At 37.1% G+C, this 12,438-nt stretch overlaps 1 long non-coding RNA gene across 1 annotated transcript; it reads left to right on the forward strand.

Moving 5' to 3' along the window:
• The first annotated feature begins 9,477 nt into the window (after positions 1-9,477).
• LOC116828757 (uncharacterized) lies at positions 9,478-11,857 on the forward strand. Its single transcript, XR_004374598.2, has 2 exons — positions 9,478-9,882; positions 11,280-11,857. It is a non-coding gene; the product is annotated as an uncharacterized LOC116828757 (long non-coding RNA).
• The last annotated feature ends 581 nt before the right edge of the window (positions 11,858-12,438 follow it).

Genomic DNA, 12,438 nt, shown 5'->3' on the forward strand with positions numbered 1-12,438 from the left:
TTTAGCATATCTGGCATGTAAATACCTTGCAATGCCAGCTACAAAGGTGCCACACAAATGCCTGTTCTCACTTTCTAGTGACATTGTAAATAAGAAGATGGCAACATTATCTCCTGTAAATGTATACAAACTTGTTTGTCTTAGCGATTGGCTAAACAAGAAGTAGGACTGAGTGGACTTGTAGACTCTGAAGTTTTACATTGTTTTGTTTTTGAGTGCAGTAGTAGTTTTTATGTAACAGAAAAAAACCCTACATTTGTAAGTTGCACTTTAAGGACAAAGAGATTGCACTACAGTACTTGTATGTGGTGAATTGAAAAATACTATTTTTTTGTTTATCTTGTTTACAGTGCAAATATTTATAATAAAAATAGTATACTTTGATTTCAATTACAACACAGAACACAATATATATGAAAATGTAGAAAAAACAACCAAGATATTTAATAAATTTCAGTTGGTATTCTATTGTTTAACTGTGATTAAAACTGTGATTAATCACAATTAATTTTTTTTTAGTTAATTGCGTATGTTAACTGCGATTAGTCGACAGCCCTACAGAATAGGAAAGTACAACGTGGAAAACCAGAATTGAGAGCAAGCATTGTAGCCAGACCAATATACAGAATTAGAAATTTCTTGAAGGGGAGTAATCCATCACTAACTATTCAATTGCCTTTTCAGCATGTTTTGCTAGGCTGAGGCTTTTTTTAAATACCAGCCACTTTATTAATGGGACCTCCAGGATGATGAATGCCTTTTTTATTTTTAAGATGGAGGAGGATACAGAGACGCCAATGGATCAGACTGACTCTCCTATTGAAAGTGGTGATATGATAGAAACCAAAAGGAAGTGAGTGTCCACAGTTAAAATAAAAATTTAAAGTAACTAAAGAAATTCAGCTTTTCCAGTAATAGTTCTTCTTTTTGGGGGGCCCTCTGTGTGTGAAATATCACCTTTTACAGGCATGATGGGTTGATTTCCATATTAAGCTTGCTTTTTAAATTCATCTAATAAAGTAACTAGCACAGGCATTGGTTTTGTTATAGGGGTTTGTATATATGTCTAAAAGATCCATGTGTATGGTTTGCTGAGATGTATATTCAGGTATATTGCTGTATTTTCACTTTAACTAGATCGACAATTTACTAAAAAACCACTCAGGATGCATATTCTGTTTCAAATAAAATGAAAATACCAAAAATTCAAAGTGTAATTCTTCTGTGGATTAGACTACTTTTTTAGAATAGTTTGAGAAACCATTTTTATCTAAAAGTACCTGATTTAGTGAATTTATATTAATCTAAGATTCTTATATTAAAAAAAAAACTGGTCAGATACTTATATTAAGAACTTCTGTGCACCATATAACACTAGCTGCTTACTTTACTTTTTGCTTTCCTCTGATATGTTTGAATATGCCATATGTTTTCAAATTTTATCTTATTTTCCATGTCCCTTTTCAACTGTGGTTGCCTTCCTGGTGGTTGCTCACTTCCAATCTGGCCCTAATTTTTTTTTCTAGTATCTTGAAAGTTACATTAACTTCTGGTATACTATAAATTAGTCCATTTGGTGTTCTCCATTTTTTCCTAAATTTGAGAACAAATACATGGAGTAGAAAATGCTAGTAACCTTTTTCTTGTGGTATGACATTAATTCAAAAATGATGTTTTGGCAGTCCCTTAAATGTGTTTACAACTCCCTGATTTTTGTAGCATATTGCTAATATTTATTCTCATGATTGTTATATATAAAGTGGTGGTGTCTAAACTAAAAAATTGAAAAAGGTCATGATATAAATGTGAAGCAAAATTTGCCCCAGAGCAGAGTTTTATGTGATCCCTCTACTAAAGTGAATTTCACTGACTGAAAATGAAAATTTCTGTCTGCAGGTAACTCATGCAGTAGCTCTCATCATGACTGTTCTAATTTGAGGCAAATGTAGAAGTGTAATAAATGCTGTTCAACATATACTCAATTAGGGCCTAATCCAAAGCCCACGGAAGTCATTGGGTGTTCTTCCATTGATATTAGTCAGCTTTGGATCATGCTCATGCAGCAACAGGATTACAATCAAAGAAGAATGCATGGTTTAAAAAAAGTAGAATGCAAGTTAAAAAATGTAAACTAATAGGCAATGTGCAGTGTGTCTGCGGGCAGTTTATATGGAACAGTAATGGAGATGTAGTAATTTAGTTATCAGAGCAAAGGTAATTGCCTTCATTTGTTTCCTACCTTTACATTCAGGGGACCAAGAGGTCAGGGCAGAGGAAGAGGTGGCAGAGATTATGGAAACAAGGGACAACTTTTATGTCAGATGGAAAATGCGAGGCAAAACATTTAATGGCATTGAGCCCATAAGGTAATACTTGTCAAACTAATACTTTTTTATTGCATTGTTGACTTTCACAAGAAGGGGCATCTTATGATATGGTACAGATTGGTCCACCTAAGGTAAACATTGAATTTTACAAATAAAATGGAACACTTTCAAAGACAATGATGAATGGTTGGGATAGCCTTGAAATCTATTGTTGAAGTTAAGGGTGACTTTATGTAAGTTAATCTATATTTTCATAAATGAAGCTTTCAGCTGTGAACTTCTTAAAGAGATATTTACTTTTGAAATTAATGTCTTTTTGATCTTGTGTGACAGATAACATGTCCATAACAGTACAACACTTAAATACTTGTGGCACTTTGAATGTGGATATATTGGCTGTCATACTTACAGATGTGTTAACAATTATACCAGGATAGTAGCACAAGGTGTGTATATAAGTCATATATACTTACGTAATGTAGTAATGAAAGAGGCATGTTCAGAGATACAAATTTCATTAAAGGACATAGAAACTGCTTACTCTTTCATTGCAGTCCCACAGCTTGAAAAGAAAAAAATAGTCCAGTTGGCCCTCTTATGTCTCTATGGGCAAATTTACTAAAAGCAACTCTTCATTAAGGAGACTCAAACTGTATAAACTTGTGTGTGTGTGGTAGAAGGTGAAAATAAAAGCACAAATGCATCTCAGATGCTGCAGCTCTGTCTGATGTGGGAGTGAGTCGGAGCAGGGACCGGCTGATCTCTGTGGTGGGGAGATTGTTGTAAAAGACACATTCTCACTGGAGGAATTTCCCCTATAGACAGTTTTGCAGAACAGTGGCTCACAAAAACAAAACGATGGGGTCTTGCAGCTAGAAAGATATGGGCACCAGCTCTCGCTCTCACCAAAAAAAAATAAGGAAGACAATATTATTGTCAAAATATTATTACATTCATTTCCCAGATTTGAAAATTCAGGCATGGGTTAAATGACTTGCCCAAAGGCACAGAGGTGATCTGTTGAAGAGTTGAGATTAAAACTCAAGGATCTTTTCTCCCAGCCCTCTTGCACTAACCACTCACTACAACATACTTCTTCCAAGCATCACCTGTAAAGTGGGGATGCCAGGAAGATGCAAGGAAGAGCACCCTCAATTGCCAGTGGTGAAGGTGAGAAGGAAGAAAAAAGGAGAATATCCCTAACATCTACAAAAGGAAAAACTCACCCAGGCATAAAGCCATTGAAGTTTTAGAAAAAAACAACAGAGCCTCTTACCATAAAGAGGGATTGCAGAGCAACAATAGCATCTTGCTGCAGTGTTTTGCAGTGGAGGGCAGAGCAGGAAGGGGTCATCTGTTTCTCTTCATGACCTTCTTGTTAACTGTCCAGTGCCCCAGCAGCTAACCCAGGAATCTGTTGTAGGGACCATGATTACCCAATCAAAGCCCTCTTTCAGGAACTGTCCCTTTGGTTGAGTGATGCAACAAGGCAGCACAGCGGGTGGGATCTGCCCTTCAGGTCTCACTCCACAATCCCACCCTAACTGGGAAGGTCAGCATGCCTTACAAAATATGGAGACTCCTTATCTTTTGTCTTCCCTTGTGACCCTACTGTGACGCGTTTTCTTCCCAGGATGCCATCTGCAACTGTTGCGTACTGACTCACCAGCTTGGGCTCCCTTTACACTGTACTGCTGTGACCGGCCCTCAACCCCCTCCAGCACACGTACAGGTAGGGACACACCCAACTGCAGCTACACACAGATGCTGAGATTAGCTCTGCATGGGAAGACTTAGCTAAGGCACTTCCCAGTTCCTAAGGCACACACCCCTTCTGGAGTATAAACCCAAAATTATACAGTCTTGTGCTGCACAGGGAATTGTACAGTGTAAGCTCATGAAATTTGCCCCTTTTCAATGTAGAGGAAGATATACAACAGCTTTTGCCCCTCTCCGCCCCACCCCTGTTATGATTTCCACACACTGGTTTTAGAGAAAACAGCAAGTTTATTAACTACAAAAGATATATTTTAAGTGATTATAAGGGATAGCAAACAGATCACCTAGCAAATAAACAAAATGCAATCTAAGCTTAATATACTAAAGAGACTGGGGGAGGGATAGCTCAGTGGTTTGAGCATTGGCCTGCTAAACCCAGGGTTGGGAATTCAATCCTTGAGGAGGCCACTTAGGGATCTGGGGCAAAAATCAGTACTTGGTCCTGCTAGTGAAGGCAGGGGGCTGGACTCAATGACCTTTCAGGGTCCCTTCCAGTTCTATGAGATATATATATATATATTATATATATATATATGGAGATATACATATATATATATAAATAAAAGACTCCCCAGTGGGAGATTAGCATCTTCTAAGACCTCTTGTTTTCCCTAATGGCCCTTTCCAGCCAGCCATCTAAACTGATTGCATTCTGTCTAGTGGGCATTCCCCAGGTGTAAACACATTTGCAATAGATGCATAGACAATATTCCTAATTTCAGATACATGTATACAAATAGGATAATCGTACTCAGTGAATCATAACCTTTTCAATGATATCTTACATGACCTATCACATAAAATACATAATAGTTATGCCATAATCATATCATAATATCATCACTATGAAGAATATGGGGCATAGGCCATTGCTTCTCATTAACCTCCACAGACAAATTTACTCTGAACAATTCTTCCTTATGGAACCAAACTATGTAAATTTTTCTACATGGTTGTAAAATTATGCTTAACACAAAATGTTTTGGAAGTAGGAAAGGGCAGCTATAATGAATTCATCTTACAGTTGTCTACAGCATATAGTATGTAAGCACTAGTGAACTAGACTTGCATGAAAAAAGAACACTTATAATTGCTGGCCACTATAACCTATAGAAACACGAAGCAAAAAGGGTTAGTAAATGTCACCCCAAAATGAGAAGCAGAAATTGGAACCAGTAACCTATTCAACCATATGTTGCTTTAACAAAAGAAAAAACAAATTTTAAAAAACTACAAACACTTCACTTCAGTAGCCCAGTAAAGAATCACTCCATAGAAAAATGGATAACATTACATGTAACTTCCCTTGAACAAGATGGTAAGAAGCCGGTGAGAGACTCCTTGCAAACAGCTGATTGTTTAAAGGTTTCTATAAAAAAAACCTCTTTGTTTTCATTATATTCATTTGGCATTTCATCCATCTCTAATTTCAGTAAACACTGTATAGTATTAGTAAGTATTCATGTTTTTTCTTGCAGCTTGGCAGTAGACGTACATCTTTTGAATAATGTTAGACAATTTATTCATCTCGTCTTAAAAGATAGTTCCAGGAGCAGTCCCTACTTTGGGTTTTTACAGTCTTCACTTTATATTACTGCATCATTATAACTGTACAATGAAATAAATACAACTTAACTTTCAGATCTGTACTGAAAACAAGTCTCTTTCCAGACATGGGGTAGGAAGAATGCATCCATATTCTGACCTCCGAGGCAGAAGAGGAGGCAGAGGGGGGCCACCTTTTTTACCACCCCCACCCATGAGAGGAACGATGAGAGATCCTCTCTCATTTCCACTACCAAGGTTAGTTTTGAAAACATTGATAGAAAGGTGTTTTTTAAAAACAATGGATGTCTAGTGCTGTAGTCCTGTTTCTCTAATGAGAAATTGGTTCACATAGGAAGAAACCCAGAGTGTTTGTTTTTTGAGGCAATATGAGATTGTTTGATTGGACCTGTCTTTGCAGGAATGGACTTCCTCCATCACCACCAGGACAAATGAGCTTCAGAGACAGGCCACCTCACCCCAGAGCAAGAGGGATGCTGCAGATGCCAAGAGGTCGATTCCCTCCGCCAAGAGGGTAAGAATGTTTCTTTTGTTTTGTCTTTTTAAAATTAATTTTATTTGAAACCTAAAATTGCAGTAATTTTAAAGCTGTCTCTTGCAAGTATTAAAATCAAGGGCCACATCCTATGTAAACATTTCAGATTCCACTGCTGTAGTAATTTTAACTGCTGTGGAAGACTTTTAAGTATGCATGAGATTGCTAAGACAAAATAAGTTTAAATCCAAATTGTAATATAGTGCTGTAACTCTTTTGTTATTTTTAAAGCAGTTATCTTGAGGGAAAAAACCAATTATGATTTTATTCTTTTACACAGCTTTCCCAATGGAGCTGGTGTACCATCCCCTCCGCCACCTGGACAGGGTCAGAGATGGCCTGGACTCCCAGGTGGCAGACCCTATTAAAGAGGCTTATTCTTTAAATTGTATAGCAGGGTGCTTTCTTGTTATCTTAAAATCATTTGAAATGGCTGGACTAAGAACTGTTAAAGATGGCAAAGAATATTAATTGAACTTAGACAACTAATATTTTCCAGCAGCCCTCAAGCACCAGTTGGCAAAAGCCATATATTAAAAAAATCTGTGACTCCTTGGACTTTTTTCAAGCATATCCTTTTTAAGCCTAGGCTTTATGAACTCTGACTCCTGCACACTTAAGGTAAAAGGAAAAACACGTCTGTTACAATAGGTCAAGTCTTCATTTAATATACAGAACTCTGCTTTTGACAGTCATGTGCAGCTTTTTTAGTGTAGAACGTGAATTTGTTTTAATGCTGTGATTTTGTGTGTATAAACGTGAACTTTTTTTTAAGGATTTGAAATCACTTACAAATTTTATAACAGTAAATGCAGCCAACTGAAGAATATACTGTACTACATTTTGAAGTGTTACTTGTAGAACCCTGCACATCCGCGGGAATCCGCTTTCTATCCACGGATATCCGCACACCATTTTCGCTGCTCGCAGCTCGGATGCGGATACCTGTCTGCGGCACACACTCACCAGAACAGAGAGACTGCCTCCCAGCGTGCAGGCTCCAGCTCGGCGCTCTCAAGCACGCGGCAGCGGGCTGGGCATTCTGGGAAGTGTAGTTTACCTCCTCCTCCCCCCCCCAGCAAGCTGGGGACTACAACTCCCAGAAGGGAGTAAGCCAAGCGCCATTTTGAAGATGTGGGTGTTCTTTAAATGAGCAGGCGGCAATAACTGTGCTTTCGAGCCTCCGCAACTGCGTGGGGGTGTCCGAGCCCCCTACGGGGAGGGCGGTGCTGCATAGAAGGGCCCAGAATTGTAGCCTCCCTGCCAGGAGAGGGGAAGGAGGTACGGCAAGGGCGGAGCAGGAGGTCTCTGGGGAGAAATCAGGGGGTGAGGGGTGGTTGAGGGTTGGGGTTTGACACAGTCCTGTGTCCCTGCTGCCCATTGACCTACGGAGCTGTTTAGAGCCCCGCAAATCCACGGATATCCACAGACAATTTTTGTGGATTGGATGCGGATACACCTTTTGTATCCACGCAGGGCTCTAGTTACCTGATACACTAAATGCAATGGTTAAACAGAAATTTGTGAATGTTAATTTTGGAAAGTGTCAATAGTTCATGAATGAACTTAAAAAACAACTGTGGACTGTTTTTAATTTTATGATAATTTGTTCTTTATACACAGCTTGACCTCATTGTTTAAATGTCCAGTTGTGTAAGTAACTAACTATAATTTCTAAACAAAGTGTGTAACTGAACACTTGACCAATTGTATGGTACAACTGGTGTATGCATTTGCATTACCTATAGGATAAAATAAAGTTAAAATGTCAGTTACTTCAAACTATGCTAACACACAGTATTGTTAAAAATCATAATTGCTCATTCTGTTAAACGTATGGATCGCTGTATAATCACCTTAACAGTTAATTTAACTTCTGTTAATGTAAAAAAAAAATAGATTTCAAAATAGCGAAACCTGTAATTTTGCGTTGCTGTTGAAACTGTAGATGTAATTGTAATATTTTGAAACAGTGCTGTTTAACTTCAAGGATGATCACAGTCTGTACATTATTTTAATCCTTAAAATGTGATGTGTTCTTTTGTGCTGAGGGCTGAATTCAATTTTTTTTTTAGCAGTTTGGTGCAGGTGGGGCTTTTTAACTTAATGGTTAAGAGTTGATGTCTCTTTTACCTATAAAGGGTAAACTAGCAGTAAACCTGGAACACCTGACCAGAGGACCAATCAGGAGACAAGATACTTTCAAATCCTGGTGGAGGGAAGCCTTTGTGTTTGTTTTTTGGGTTTTGCTCTGTTCTCTCTGAGTTCTGAGAGGGGCCAGACATGTAAGCAGATATTTCCAAATTTCTGAAACAGCCTCTTCTGTTCGATTTAGTAAGTACCAATTAGGAAAGGTGGTTTAGTCTTTTTATTTGTTTTCTTTATTTGCAAATGTGTATTTTGCTGGAAGGATTGTTTTTGTGCTAGGGGGAGGATTTTCTCTAGTGTCTCTAAGCTGAAAGACCCTGTAACGTTTGCCATCTTAATTTTACAGAGCCAACTTGTACTTTTTTATTTCTTTTATTAAAAGCTTTTCTTTTTTAGAACCTGATTGATTTTTTGGTTATCTTGGGTAAGACCCCAGGGGAGGGAGTCTGCACTCACCAGGGAATTGGTGGAAGGAAGGAGAGAAGGGGGAGGAAAAGCCTGATTTCTCTCTGTGTTAAGATTACTGTCTGTCTCTCAGGGAGAATCTGGGGGGCGGGGGAAGGTGAATTCCTCTCTGTTTTAAGATTCAAGGAGTTTGAATCACAGTGATCTTCCAGGGTAACCCAGGGAGGGGAAGCCTGGGAGAGGCAATGGGGGAGGAAAAGGTTTACTTTCCTTGTGTTAAGATCCAGGGGGTCTGGGTCTTGGGGTCTCCTGGGAAGGTTTTTTGTGGGGGCGGGACCAGAGTGTACCAGGCACTGCAAGTCCTGGTTGGTGGCAGCACTACAAGTTCTAAGCTGGTAATTAAGCTTAGGGGAATTCATGCTGGTACCCCATCTTTTGGACGCTAAGGTTCAGAGTGGGGACTCATACCATGACAGTTCTTTTGTGCTGAGGGCTGAATGCAATTTTTTTTTAGCAGTTTGGCGCAGGTGGGGCTTTTTAACTTAAGCAATCCCTTCACTGGATCCAAAGCCTGCAAGCAAAATATAATATATGAAGAAAGCAATAAATTGAGGTATGAGAGTGCAAAAATAGGTGGGTATTTCCCACTTTACACCTGGCTTCCAGTAAATCATTATCAAAATTCTTGAAGTATAATATTTTATTAGTAAATTTATAGCAATTCTGATTCTCAGTGTACTTATTTTTTCCTGAAAGCTAATATTTACCTTTCACGTTTTTTCCTTGAGAAATCAGAATCTTTATACTATATTTAATATTCAGAGTTGCATATTGGGGCATGGGTTTATTAAACATTAGTCATTTTGGCCAGGATCTTTACTATTAAGTAAAGCTTTTTGTGCATCTTTTGTTTTATTTTCTTTTGTATACATATTTTATAGAACATAGTGTTAACCTCTACCTTACTCTAAGTGACTTGATAGGTTTTAAATCTAATTCTGTTTGTAGTATGGTGAAAAATTATGCTATTATCATCTTCTAAAGGGTAACATAATCACCCTTTGAGGTCCATTGGAGAAGTATGCAGACCTTTTGGAGAGCGTACAACAAGCCTTATCTGAGGTGAGAACATTTTTAAAACTTTTTTATCGTCCACAATTTCTCTTTTACAGACAGAAAAATTTGCCTAAATTTTTTAAACAAATGTACATGTGTTTAGTAACTAGTTTAGCCAAGAGAAAATGTGGTGAGAACTTTAGTATTCAAGCTTCTGTTCTTTATCTTGTGTTGCAGCATGTGCCAAACAATAGTTCTGGAGTCAGTTACTATAGTGTCCTTCATTTGTTCTAGTTGTAGTTTCTAAATTTAGAAACTACATTTCACTTGTTTTTGCTATTGAGACCTATATTTTGAACTCTTGGAATTTTTGCTATGGGGAAACTATGAATGGCAGAGCTGAAATTCAAGCTGGAAGTTCTGTTGAGTTCAAGGAGCAAAAGATTGGTATGTTCATTATGACTTAATTTCTTATACTGTAATTACTGAATATTGTAGAAGCACTTAAGTTTTCTGCAAAGTACTACCAAACTTTTTAGGAAAGAAGTATCAATACTGTATATTAGAATACAGACTAGAGTGCCAGTGATGACTTATAGTTCTAAGTTTGTGTAAAAATAGGTGTCCCTTTATTTTAAAACTGATATATTCAGTGGGAAAGTTTTCCTGTCATCTACATTTTTTTTTTTTTTTAAAAAAAAAAAACAACTTTAAAACATTATTTTATTGTGATCCAAAACACAGCATTTACGCAGGATGTCTGAGATAACAATTACTACTTCAGAACAGTGTAACACCAATTTTTTATAAAAATAAACAGTAGAGTATGCATATAAAACAATCACCTTGATTGATGACTTACAGAACTACACATTCTTGCTATCAGTGTCCTGTTTCTAGTGCACCAACTGGAGAAAAACAAAACCTACAGGGTCTTTTCAGATATAGTTCAGTATAACAGTAAAATAAAATTAAATTGAGAGAAGGGATTCCCCCCCAAATTATAATTATATAAAAAGGGGTTTTCAAACAGCAAGGAGGATTAGGCCTATCATATGTCCATTTTTCTTCTTTTAAAGTGTTTTGATGAGGACTTTTGAGGTTAACTTTTCAAACCCAGATATATTGCATGACTATTAGGATGGGATAAATTAACAGAAAATGTCAGACAAACCAAATTGGTTATACAGATTTGAATAAGAAGCAAGTGAAAAGACAACATTGTTTATAAAAGCCACTATGTAAATTCATACACTGTTTAGTGTACTAGGATTAGCATAATCTTCTGAGATTTGTGCATTGACTACTTTGGCAGAAGATAGGTAAAAAGGTAAATTTTATCTTTCATTTTCTCTCTTCTTCTCTCCCCTTTTTATTCTGTAGAACTCAGTTTTCTTTGAAAAGTTTATGGCAGTTTTTTTGTCAGCAAAGCTAATCTTTTTGCTTTATCCCTAATTTCTCAGCAGATGGACCATCACTGTTTGAAGGAGCATCTAGTCAAAATTATAAGTATCCTAAAGAACTCTCTCCACTAGTTTTGATAAACTCATTCGGTAATGATGTAACTCTTTTGTAGTGCAGGGATTAACAACTTCCTCTATACAGACGGTGAGATGCTAGATTTTATTTTCTTGCAGCAGTTTGCGGGGGGGAAAAACACCTTATTTTTAATAGGACTTATTAAAATGCTGTTCAGTTTTCATTATTTCCAATTAGAAAGAGCTTGCTTTTCCAATATCTAAGAGTTTAAGAGTAATTGAAACTTTTTTTAAAGAAGAAACTAACACAAAATCTGATGTGATAGGTGTCCTTATTACAAAGATATGAAATGTTGATTGTATACTGTCAAGAAATATTATATTAGTTGGATAGATTCTTTATTCTTATTTTTAGAAGTTGCATTTTTTATTCAATTTATTATTCTATCAAAGAATATTACTTTGAAATGCACCTGGCAAGTTGAGCACGGAGCATTGAGTCAGTAAGTGTAAAAAGTAAGTAAGTCTTTTTAAGGAAGCAAAAATAAAATTCTCTTAGTGCTGCCTTGTTTCTCTCTCTCACTCCCTTTGCTGTATAGAAATATTGTACTCTGAAAAACAGTGTAAGTGGGGAAGATCTGCATTCAGGAATCTGCTTTCAACCTTTTATGACCTTTTTTCACTTGATTTAATAAACTAAGTTATTTATAAACCAGAACTCTTGTATGATGATCCCTGAGGCTTTTACTGTGCATGCGATATCTGTAGTATAGTCTTTTAGTTTTGGAGAAAGCAGATCAATATTAGCGGAAAGAGCATATAATGAGCAACATGTCTCTGTTGCTTTCAGGTATGGCTTCAGGAGTATAGAGGATTTGTAATAGATACTAATATATCAAGGCTGGATGTTTGACAGAAAGATGAACGATCAGCCATCTCATAATATATCTTACAAACGGAACTAGGCAGAACATATTGGTTTGGGAAAGGAGGAGTAAAATAGGGTGACCAGATGTCCTGATTTTATAGGGACAGTCCCGATTTTGGGGGCTTTTTCTTACCCTCCACCCCCTGTCCTGATTTTTCATACTTGCTATCTGGTCGCCCTAGGGTAAATGTACATGCAGTTCTTTCTTGTATATCG

The sequence above is a fragment of the Chelonoidis abingdonii genome, chromosome 3 (genome assembly GCF_003597395.2).
Source record: "Chelonoidis abingdonii isolate Lonesome George chromosome 3, CheloAbing_2.0, whole genome shotgun sequence".
NCBI classification, from domain to species: domain Eukaryota; kingdom Metazoa; phylum Chordata; order Testudines; family Testudinidae; genus Chelonoidis; species Chelonoidis abingdonii.